Here is a 13,106-nt window from a genome sequence, read left to right on the forward strand (position 1 = left end):
AAGTGGATATATTTGGAATTTTGAAATTTATTGCGGAAAATCAAGACCTATAAAAGAATTAGTTGTCGATCTGTTGGGGCCACAGCTTCTAGCAGGACAACTATTACAATAGTGTAGAATTGTGTGAGACGTTATTACAGAGAAATACCTATGTGTGTGGAACCTTCAGAATGGACAGAGGAGCTCCCAAAGAACTAAAGAATGATGTAAAAATTTTAAAAAAAGGGGAATCTGTGTTTTCTAGGAAAGGGCAGGTTCTCGTACAGGTGTGGAGAGATAAAAGAGACGTCAAACTTATCTCCACTCTTCACACAGCAAAAATCGTGGAATCTGCAAAAATGAATCGCAAAGGAGGAAAAATATGCAGACCCAAGGTAATTGGGGACTCCAATAAACATATGAGAGGGCTTAACAGGGCTGATCAAATGCTCCGTTATTATCCTTGCTCCCGCAAAACTGTAAAGTGGACAAAGAAACTGGTGTTTTTCTTGTTGCAAATGGCAGCGTTGAATAGTTTCATTCTATTCAAAAAGTACACAACAACAGAAAAATACAAGAAGAGAAATTACAAATTCAAAGATTTTATATTGGACTGTGTAGAAAAAATGACAGAACAAAACAAACAGTGTGGAGAGGGAGAACAGTCAAGGAATGAAGTGGATGACGAATCTATTGCGTCAGACTCGAGTGCAGTCACGCCTCCGCCCCTTGAGAAGACCACCAGTGAAAGACCCAGAAAATCGTCTAGAGGGTGGCTTCAAAGTTCACAAAATGGGACATGTTCCTCCCAGTAACAATAAGAAGAATGGTGCCATGAGAAAGTGTCGAGTGTGTGCTAAGCATAAGATCAGAAAAGAAACAAGTGTCATGTGTGCAAGCTGTGGTGTGGCTCTCTGCAAACTTTCATGTTTCAATGTTTATCACACGAAGAAAAACTACTAAAAAGGTATGGAAAGAATTTATTGCATAAAATATTGTATTTTTAGTAGTTCCTGAAAATTTCATTTTTAAAAACCAATTTTTGTTGAAGTTGTTTAGAAAAAAGTAAGCACATGCATCTTAGCGACATAATGTTTAAAGGGCCTGCCAGGACAGGGGTGGGATTTAAATACCCTTCGCGCCAGTCAAAGAGTTAATATTAGTTAAATGATATAACATATATATCTATGACATGTAACAGTAGTTTCCATAAGTGTTGATAATATCCTTCTGAAGATGGTCGTTTTGACTGAAACATGTAAAGTATGAAACATTAGAAACAACTTTTATCAGTCACACTGGACGGTGGTCACAAATCTTATATGCGGTTATAAAAGTCTTGTTTAATTCACATGCAGATGATCAAGAGTCTTCTGTAGGTATACAAAAACTCGAAAGACACATAGACTCGGCCAGTAATATCAGGTCATGAAAATGTGTAAGACTGATCTTAAGGCATCTTCTTGGGGGTGGTGATAATGATTTTAACCCAAATTAATATATAAGTCAATGCTGAACATTATCTGAAATCTGAATTGTAATCCTGATGTGTTACTAATCTTCACTTAAGAATGTACACAGACAGACTACAGGTGTTCCCAAACTTACATTTTTCTCGATATCAGTAATGTATAACTGTAAGTTGATGTCAGTCACATATATTCCAGCCACCTAATTATTTAAGACAGTTTCTTATGTTTTAGTCTTTGTTAATAGAAAGTAACTTGAAATCACATTATTACAAAAGTTGTTACATTTGTGTATTTCTTCATGAAATAGGGATTATAATTTAAAACATGTACACCTACTCCATAAGGTGCATGAGGAATAAGTTGTTCAGTTAGTTTGCTTACTTGCAAGGTTGGAATTATGTATGGAGTTGATTTCAGTTTGTAACATTCTCACTCAGAGCAGTCTGCTTGTGGTAATTGATGGTCATTACTATCCATCCTTACGATAGGTAATTAATTTTTCAGTAAATGGTTTTCAAACAAAAGGTATAACACTGAAACTGAATATTTTGCTTGCTTAAGTTTCATGATATGTCTGTATGCACTCAGAGTTTCACTGTAAACTTGAGGTGGCCATGTGCAGTTGGAGCCCAGGCAGGGCCACTGAAGCGTCAGGCCGATAGCTTTAAATGGTTGCAATGGTAGACTTGCCATTTATTATTAATTTGTACAGACTCACTACTGTGATGAAGACTTGCTCAAACCACGCTCTGAGAATTGATTTCATTATGTAATTCATCTGCACTGATCACAGTTCAGTTTAATCAGTACAGCACAATTACTGTATGGTTGTAGTGTGTCAGTATTTCTTGTTCATAAATAGAAGTACAGTCCTCTACAAGCACCAGTGTTACATGCGAGATTTGAGATATTCAGGGCAGTGATCATGAGGAAGTTGAAAGTGACACTGTGTAGGTGGGTAGGAGTCCACCAACATTTTGGAGGAACATACTGCCACCTTCGTAAGGGTAGAGTTCTACTACATACATTCTGTCACATCCTGACTTTTCCACAATATTATTGAGGACAAGTCTTCTCAAATGTAATGCTCTATAAAATGTTTTAACGAACACTGCAGACAAATATACTTTCTCCATCTTCAGGATGGAAAATTGAAGCTGAAGGCATTGTGTACCTCTGAAATGTCATTAAACTTCTACCAACCTACACAGTATCATATCCCATATCATCAGCCAAATGAAAGTGCTGTTTGTGGATGACCTGATTTCATATTGTGACTTCAAACATCTGTACCTACATAATCTAAATGTCTGATATCTAGAGTCATCCTAAAGATGGAGGTGCACATTCCACCAAAACGTTAGTATCCACCTGCCAGACTACGACACAGTGTTATAGCACACAATGTCCCCACCAAGGAACTTGATGATTATACAGCTTTCCAGTTTTGTCAGGAAAGTTACATCAAGGACTTGTAGCTGAGATGGGAGAACACAAATACTTTTCTTTTCATAAATCCTGTTATATTATTATATACAATTATTTATTGGAGTCCGTTGTAACACAACAAAATAACGGTCAAGGTAAAAATTACCTAGCTACATGTTTTGGCTTTTTCAAGTCATCATGAGGCAAAGCACATGATTACTAATTGTGTCTGAATATAGTAATAATGTGTTTTGCCTGATGATGGCTTTAAAATGCCGAAACATGTAGCTGGGTAATTTTAACCTTGACCGTTATGTTGTTGTGTTACGACGGACTCCAATAAAGAATTGAACACATACGTAGAATATTTTTTGTTGGAACATGCTGGAAAGCATCCACTTGGCAAAGCAAAAGTGGTGGAAGGAAGATATCAAACCAGATCTTGACAAAACTGGGTATAAGACTGTGAATCATGATGTGTCCACTGGTGGGCTTTGGTATTAGCAACATTCATCCTGGAAGGGTATGCTGAAAAGTAATACCTCTATAAGACAGTGGTGAAAATGTAGTTCTGTCCTGCCAGACTTACAGAAGTACAGGTACTCCTTGGTATATGCAAGTTGGAAACATGTTGTTTCATTTTAATGCAGTCAATTAATTTAGACCTATTAACACTGCTTGCTGGCCCATCAAGAGAGGTCAGAAGAAGGGGGGGATTAGGATGCTATGGAGGTGTGGAGGAGGAATGCAAAGGGAGAAGAGAAAATTCGGCCTGCCTGATGTCATTTATGTCATTGCACCCCCTGTGACTCCTTTTGGGAACACAACTAGTGCATTGACAAATACCTGTACATGAAATATGTCAGCTGTGTCTGGATTGCAGGAGTGGTTGTTTGAGAAGTAATTGTATAAAATAGGAAACAAAGTTCAAGGAAGGTAGCCATTTCTGTTTCAATGAAATTGCTGTTATGGAAAAGAAATCGGGAGTCATTACTTTCAGCATGCCCTTGTACAAGCTCTGTCACCAGGAGAAGACACATACACTTCCCAATGAAATATCCCACATTAATTGGAAATTTCATAATGTTAATTGAAATCCATATTTAAATACTGCTTAACCTCCAGTGGTGCCCTGCATACAGAGCACAGTTGCCATTGTATCACATCACTACCTGGAACACAGAATTCATATGGCAGCCATAACTTCTGTCTCTAACAGTGATAATATATCAAAAGTGCCAGTTTTTTATAACAGTTCAGAAAAAAAGAAATGCTGTAAGCTTTCTATTCATGTATGGCTAGTCATATTTTCAATTTCCTGTGGCATGTAACAAGTACTGTGTACATCAGAAATAAAAATACCCTACTTAACCTTTTTAATTACAGTGTAAATGTCACATTAAATGTAAGAGCTGAAGCTTCCATGGCAGCTACAGCGGATGAAATCTGCTCTGGCTTTCAGCCGTGTCGGTTGGTTAAATATCGCCGATGTCCCTATCATCAGACATGGCTGATAGCCCAAGAATATTTTATCAGCTTGTGTCACAGTTTTTTTCCTTTAAAACAGGATTATGAGATCACATTGCTGTCTGTGTATGCTCCCCTCCCTGAACCTGTTGATCCATGACTGATGTATCATTAAAATATTCCTACAGGTAAGTCAGTTACAAATATGAGTGGAAAGGAAAACTGACATACGAATGAGTATTTCGCAATAATGCTACTACTACTACTACTACTACTGCTGCTGCTGCTGCTGCTGGTGCTATTAACAAGGATGACGGCAGTTTTATATGGGTAATGAGTAAACACGCACCACTTTACCACCTACAGTATTCCAGCCCCATCAATATATTTCTTTCTTTAATATTTCACCACACTACACAACTTATGGACGAAGCTGAGCAAAATTTCTGCAATCAGGAATTACATTTAAAAAAACGCGCTACTTTATGTTTTAATGGCCTTCGGTTATCAGGAAAACCTGGTACCTTGCACTACCTTCAGGAGCACAGTATTGATCGCAAATGAGAATTAAATTTAAAAATCCCGGTACTTTTTCGTTTTAATTGTCTTCGGTTATTTGGAAAACCCGGTGGTTATTCTGAAAACCCGGAGGTTATTTGGAAAACCCGGAGCAAGACAGTATTTGAGCACGTTTTGTGCATACAGCAAGAAATGTAAACAAACCCGGTTACTTGGAAAACCCGGACGGTTTTTCTGAAAACCTGATTGGTTTTTGTGAAAACCCGAAGCAGGGCAGTAATTTTGCAGATTTTGTGCATACAGCAAGAAATGTAAACAAACCCCGGAACTTTTCGTTAACACCGGGTACTTTCCGTTGCACCGCGGCAAAATGTAAACAAAAACCCGCTACTTTCCTATGCACCGCGGCAAAATGTAAACAAATACCGGTTACTTTCCGATGCACCGCGGCAGGGACACGAACATGCGGAAGTTACAAGACCATGAGTAATGATAGCCAATCAGCATTAAGGGGCGTGGCCATTTAAGTGCTTACTGCACAATTTATGGGTTCAGTAAACGAAACCACGCCTCCAGGGGCGGAAAAACAGTTATAATGGAGAACCCCCCCCTCCATCATGTGACTGTGACTGTGTAGCCAACCAACATTAAGGGGCGGGGGCACATAAGTCCACATGAATTCTGTGCCTGTTGCAAGTACTTATGGGTACAGCAGGAAATGTAAGCAAAACCTGTAATTTTTTGATGTAATAATCTTCAAGGACATTCAAGAACACAAGACATGTTGCAGCTCTGGGCATCTGGCTGCAAATGTTGCCATATTTCCGAAAAATGAGTTACAGTAGACAATAAGCATCAATGGTCAGGGGCCAAGTCTATGTACAAATACATGAATGTAGTGCTAAATGCAAATATTTTGAAGATATAAGAAATGTATATATAACCCTGATTTTTTTGATCTTATAACCTCTAAAACCTGCAAGAGCACATTTCAAGCCAAAGCTGTGAATTTTCTAATGAGAATTAAACATCTGCCACAGTTGAACATTTATCTCCCAGACAGTGTATGAGGAAGATGAACTTCGTTTCTTTAATTAGCCATTTTTGCAAGCCAATTGGTCAGTTCTCATCCACTTGGTTCATCTGCTTTACACTGAAGGCAAGCTTCGGACCCCATACCAAGTAGAGTATGAAACCACATGATTGAACCTGGGGGGGTGCTGCACAAGGTAATGGTGCTTTACCCCTGGGATTAAGGTGGTTGTGGTCAACCAGTCAGCTGATGCCTCACAGGAGACATACAGAATAAATGATTTCCCCACACCAGGCATTTCAGCATCATTTAAAAGAGTTTACTGAACGAGGATTGACCACTTCGCTTGCACAGATGGCGAATCATGGAAACAGAGTTTATCCTCATATTCTGTCTAACATATAAATGTTCATCTGCAACACTCCTCAGCAATCCTGTAGCTATAAATGTACTCTTGAAGGTACTTTCGAGGTTACGAGTTTAGACAGTTCAGGGGTTTGTTTACATTTCTTGCAATTAGCACTAGATTCATGTATATTAACTTGGCTCTGACCGTTGATGCTGACTGGCCACTGCATCCCCTTCTTCGGAAATACAGCTACATCTGCAGCCAAACTATCAAATCGCAGGCTGAATGCTTGGGGCTGTGCTCTTGAAAGTTGTTGAAGGTTACTGGAACAAAAAGTACAGGGTTTCGTTTGCATTTCTTACTGTACCTGCAAATTGTGCATTATGTATTAATTTCATGCATATTAACTTGGACCCACCCCTTTATGATGATTGGTTACTTTATTAGATCCATTCCACATGGACTTGAACCCATGTTCTCATGCATACAAGCCTTACCACTGAGCTAACGCTCGTCATGCTGGAGCGTCCATTCAATGCTCGTCATGACTGCTGTATTCAGTACAGGTTAAACAGTTTGGTACATGCAGTCTTGAGCTTTATACAAACCATTCATATTAAGTTGTGTAACACAACTGGTCTTGTAGGGATTTATTCTGTTTATTTTGATCATAAAGTGGACTCTTCAAACATTAAGGCTCTGAGGATATTTGTAAATTCACTGCACATGTAATTTTATAGGCAAATTCAACTAGTAGATGTGTGGGTCTCAGGGCCAGGGCAGCAAACTTACCTTCTGAAGGTTCCATGTTCATGATCACAGGGAATGCGACTGCAGCTTTTTATGCGTCGAAGTGAAAGCATTTTTACTTACCTTCATAAACACAACCAACCTGTATTCTTTCAACATGCTACTGAATTTTAATGTTTTGGTGTTCTGAAATATTCAAGATAGGTTTTAAAAAAGGACAAGAATTTCCAGAATTTACTCCCAATCCAATTATTTTTTTAATGTTATTCATCCAATACATTCAAATTCTTAAATATTTTAAAATTATTTGTTAACTGTATTTACAATGTGACTCTTCTGGCAGAAGTTGTTTTGTAGGTTCTCAAATACTTCATTTTATTTGCACCCTGTACATATTCTGAGTGCAGTGCTGTACTAAGCACAGGGACAACTTTATTTGTTTTTATTTCTTTATTGGTTGTATTAAAGCCATCAGCATGCAGTTGGGGTCATTCAATTCAAGTGATTCCTGACAGCATGCTGTAAAGCAGAAATATGTATCGGCGAGGATGAAGGCTGAACTAGTTGGCTGCATTATCATAGATGCATACAGTCTCAGGTGACCTCAAATTCTGTTCAGGACATTAATGTTCTGCCCATATTGATATCAATTTTCCTGTGACAATGCAAGGCTCGTAGCGGATCAATCTCTCCTGCATCAGAGGAGTTGACTGACCTGTATGGATCTATCAAATAAAACCCTTGACAATGTGTGTAAAATTCTTATTACCTCTTACATGTGTCATCTGTATCTGTACAGACATCCTTAGGGTGTACAGGTAACAGGTTTTCCTAAAACATGAAGCAAAGAGATAATCGGCTCTGAAGAGTATTTATTAAAATAAATTACCCAGAAGGCTCAAAATAGCCTCACATAAATCAGAATGTTTATATTTGCTTCAGTGTATATAATTTTTGAATACAGTGAATGTAAAATATCTTGCAACAGTGTAAGCCCTAAACTATCAAACATTCTATGGATTACAAAGACAAAAACAGTTCTGTCTAGTGTGACTATTTAAGTTTTATCACTTGAAAACTCATCACCCTTACAAGAGTGTAAACAACACAGCAAGCCACGAACAAACTCAGACAATACTAATAATCTCCTTTCTCAAGATAGACAGGAGGCACAAGATCAGCCACCTCCAAGAAAGACGATGGGAGAATTGACATGAACCTGCATGGTTTATAAATTTTAATCTTAAACAACAAAGTTTTTAAAGAAAACTTTACAAACTTTAATACCAGGAAGGCTGCTGTGATTGTGAAAAGTTGAACATTGTGTACATTGTGTATTTCAGACATTATACGTGTATGTATATAATTTAACACCTATTGTGATAGTAGCTTCCGGAAAAAGTACTGATGCCCTCTGAGGATGATCCGTATTGATCGAAACATGTAAGGGTGATGAGTTTTCAAGTGATACACTAGACGGAATTGTTTTTGTCTTTGTAATTGTTAGTGTGATGGACCAGAATGAAACAAATCAATTCATTCTATGGATTACATTACAATTCAACGAAGTGATTCATATTGCTTTCACTATGCTGCAACCCATCTGTCTTTACCATAGCCAGGTTATGGCAGTCATACTTCCATAAACTTGTATTACAGAATTCTACATCAATATGATGCCTAAATTGTCCACTATGGCTTGTCAGATTATTGAGCAATTATCTGCCAAGAAATTTATAATGGTACCAATTAGAAAAAAGTCTTAACATCTCCCTGCCAACTCCCAAAGCTGCAGCAGTTCCTATCCAATTTATACTTACAATTACCTCTGCAATCAAACAGCAACTTACGTATCTTATACAGACATTCTGAGTACCATGTTTGATTTGATGTTTTCATGGCAATGTCTATAAGGAGTTCAGGGTCCTGCATTGTAGCAACGTGTAGTTTGGTGATGGCCCAATGTTTAGGCATATGTCACCTCCAAAACGCAGGGCCCTCTCTGAACTACACGTAGCTACAACTCAGAATGCTGTACTCTTCATTCCAAGTACCAGCCGTAGCCTCCTCACTGTCACCACGCAATTGAGAAGTATCGACAAATGCAGAACATGCAACTTTGTTCTCAGTTCCTACACCTAACTCCCACGTCAAATAAAAAAAAAAACTCTGTGATTTTAGTCCGCAAGTGAACTATTCCCTGTATGTGCAATTGCAATGTATACTCTCTAAGCGAACAAGTCTTTGGCTAAAATCTTCCATAGGAATATGGCTGTAACCACGAAGATTTCAGTCTTCTGGGATGTGACACCATGTAGTCTAGTAGAATGTTACAAACGTTTCTGAGGAATGTGAGGCCTCCATCTTCAGGGTCTTCTCACTTTACATGTTCCTCCAAAGTGATGGTAACAGTCTACCAGTCTACATGGCCTCACATCTAAGAAGACAACAGTTTTACAAGTTACCAGGTGTTTAGAAAAGCCCATGGTCAATTAATCCAAATTGTCACATGCTGAAACTGTATGCAGATATGAGAGCCACAGTTTACAGGATGAATTTTGGGAAAGAGATATCATTGGCTGTACTTTATTCGATAAAAACTAGCAAAAGAGAGGTAAGGTGCAACCATACAGAGTCCATTTTACATATACACAGAAACTTTACCAAACGTTTGTAACTTCTAATACTTCTGTAAGACATACATGAAAGTGATTTAGACCAACCAAAGTGGAAGCTGATATACTGCTTTAGACAGGTTTCATTATGGAACTCCCATATCACACTCCATCAAAATGCGTGTTGCCTGCGAGAACTGCAACATACAACAATGGGAATATAGACACAGTTCTGTCACAGAAAGTGCTAAATTTTCTGAGCTACGAATATCAGCTTTGTCATGCTATCATTACACGCACCAGCAGTATTAATGACCTGGGTGTTTTCTTTGATTCAAAGCTACATTTTCACACACAGGTTAATTACATATTTTCTGAATGCATAAAGCTTTAAGGCCTTATTTGCTCCATTACCTACAGATTTTCCTCCCTGGAGTGTCTTTAGTCAGGTCCAAGTTGAAATATGCCTTGGTAGTTTGGAACTCCATCACCTTGACTGATGCCAATAAGCTTGAGCACATCCAGCAGAAGTTTGTGTCCATCTGTTTTTATCGTTTTTTCCCTCATATTCCATATACTTATACTGATGCTTTAGAGAAATTAAGTCTACATTTTTTACATAAATGGAGACATCACCTTGATGCACTTTTTTTTGTTCAGGTCTTTTGTCTTAAATCCTGCGTTTCTTTCGGAAAATGTGAGCCTTCGTGTTCCTCCCAGCAATCTTACGGACTTCTCATTGTTTGGTGTTTGGCCCTCTAATAAACACTGTCCTTCTGCTTGATGCGCCTATCTTGCCAACATGGTGGGTAAAGATCTCGACATATTTGCAATCGGAACAGTTTCTGTTAATCACATTGAACCTAAAATTGTTAATAATATTTGATAATACTCCTAATATTATGTGTGTATGTAAGTAAAATTTAAATTAAATTCACTTAGTGGGGGGGGGAGTCCAACTGGGTCCACTTGGTACAGCGGCCATTGAGTGGTCTATTGTAGCCTGCCCTGGGTGATTATGATGATGGAGAATTTGGTAGAATGAAGATTGGCAGGGAAACCAAAGTACTCGGAGAAAACCTGCCCCAGCGCTACTTTGACCACCACAAATCCCACTTGACCAGACCCTGGTTTGAACCCGGGCTGCCACGGTGGGAAGCGAGAGACTAACCGCTTAAGCTATGGTGCAGCCTGTGTATGTATGTATATTGGTCTTGTTTTATTTTTCTCTCCTGTTAACTTTAATTTTTCTTGGAATTATTATCAATTTATTGCCATTACATGGATTCTCAAATTTTGTATTTTGTTTTTTAATTACTTTTGTGTATTTCTATGTACTCTTGCTAACCTTTTAACTCGCCTCTGTGCTGTTACGTTTGCACGTAAATAAACATGAATTGAATTATTATTATTATTATTATTATTACACAAGATGGCATAACCATTGGAAATTTACATATTCAATTTTTTCTCCTGTCAATGCTAACTTTATAGTTTTTTTTTGTAATTATTATTAATTTATTGCCCTTGTATGGAGTGTCATATTTTGTTCTTTAATTATTTTTGTGTATTTCTAGGTACTCATACTAACTTTGTAACTGGCCTCTGTGTTGTTAAGTTTGTATGTAAATAAGCATGAAATGAATTGAATTATTAATTACATTAATTGCATTAATGTGTCTTTGCTCCAGTGATTAGATTTAATTAGTTTGTGACTTTATGTTGTGTTTGTCCATATGCAGTTACTTCTATCTACACTGTGCAGTGTCTGCAATTGGCACTGGCAATCTTATGGGGGGGGGTAAAGGGTGGCCGGCATGTATGGCTGACAACCTTCCCGCCATTTGTGAGCCGACTGCCTAGAGAAAATGTGGGAGCCTCGACGTCTCACAACCCTAGGGGCCTCCATTGCCTGTTATAGGGATAGCTTTACCTCTCAAGTTCTTCCCTTTATAAGGAAAAACAGAACTATTATGGTTTAGTGATTACTTCCTTACAGTATCCACCAGATTTGAATATACAAACAAATTTACACAGTATCAGATTTTAATCTTTCACAACGGTGAAAAATCTCATTCTGGTCTCCTAAGTTAAGACACTGTGTTGACTGGTAGATGGTTACCAGAGAACATACTGCTCCTGGCTTCAACAGACCGGCAGAAAACTTTGGTAACCATGTCATAAGCCAGAAGACCATGAATGAATTTTACACAAAAACTTATATCAGGCATAATGTTATATTGCAGCATCCTGTTGCACTGCTTAGATCTGACTTTGCATTTTGCTTTGATGCCGTCTGTGTGCAACATCAGTTAACATTCTCTCACAGTTTTCTTTTTTTTTTGTCATCACTACATGTTTCGGCCTAATTGACCATCTTCAGGGATACAGGTTGTTGTGATCAAGGAACCTTCTGCTCACTGTAATGCTTTTCTGTTTCTGTTATGTAGAGGCCTTGGATTGCATCTGGTTAGGTGGGTTAACCATCTGTTTTTTGTTTAGGTGTCCTTGAGCTGGGCATATTTGTTGTGCTGTGGTTGGCCATCAACACAACAAATTCCCACCCCAGCAAGAACATTCAAGACAGCCACAGAGATACAAAACCATAAAGGAAACACCAGCAGCTCAAGGACACCTAAATAAAAAAATAGAAGACTAACCCACATAACCAGATGCAATCCGAGGCCTCCACATAACAGAAACAAAACAGCATTACAGTGGGCAGCAGATTCTGCAATCATAACCTGTACACCTGAAGATGGCTGGTTGGGCTGAAACATGTAGTGTCATTAAAGAAAAGCAAGCGAATAGTAACTGATGTTGCATATTGACGGCATCAAGCAAGACACAAAGTCGGATGATATCATGAATATGTGTTCCTTAAGTAAAAGAAGCCGTTTGTTGGAGAAATAAGTATCAGTCTGACATGGTCACACACATCGAACTAACATTTCTTCCTGTAATACTGTAATAGTATCTTCCTGTCATGTTTAGGTCTTGACATGCATAGATTTTCACTTTAGTCTTGACATGCACAGATTTTCACTTCAGTCTTGACATGCATAGATTTTCACTTCAGTCTTGACATGCACAGATTTTCACTTCACTTCTGACATGCACTGATTTTCACTTCAGTCTTCACATGCATAGATTTTCACTTCACATCTGACATACACAGATTTTCACTTCACATCTGACATACACAGATTTTCACTTCAGTCCTGACATGCATAGATTTTCACTTCAGTCTTGACATGCCCAGATTTTCACTTCAGTCTTGACATGCAGAGATTCTGGTGGCATAGCTGCAAGAGAAAAGGCTATCTGAAAGAGCCATGCATGGATGATAGGACAGCATACTGGACATCAGAGAAATGCTGTAACTTGCTCATTATGACTGTACAGCAATAACTCCTTCCTCTTATGGCAGAAGAGTCACTTGAGATCTTGTGCTGGTGAGTTGCAGGCCTGAAACAATTGCATGAATAGCATTA

The 13,106-nt window shown here is 38.3% G+C and overlaps 1 long non-coding RNA gene across 1 annotated transcript; it reads right to left on the bottom strand.

The window, feature by feature from the left end:
* Positions 1 to 9,567: 9,567 nt before the first annotated feature.
* LOC117282877 lies at positions 9,568 to 13,084 on the bottom strand. Its single transcript, XR_004513789.1, has 2 exons — positions 12,973 to 13,084; positions 9,568 to 9,809 (listed from the first exon to the last, which is right to left on the bottom strand). It is a non-coding gene; the product is annotated as an uncharacterized LOC117282877 (long non-coding RNA).
* Positions 13,085 to 13,106: the final 22 nt, after the last annotated feature.

Source organism: Cryptotermes secundus, unplaced genomic scaffold (genome assembly GCF_002891405.2).
Source record: "Cryptotermes secundus unplaced genomic scaffold, Csec_1.0 scaffold1876, whole genome shotgun sequence".
NCBI classification, from domain to species: domain Eukaryota; kingdom Metazoa; phylum Arthropoda; class Insecta; order Blattodea; family Kalotermitidae; genus Cryptotermes; species Cryptotermes secundus.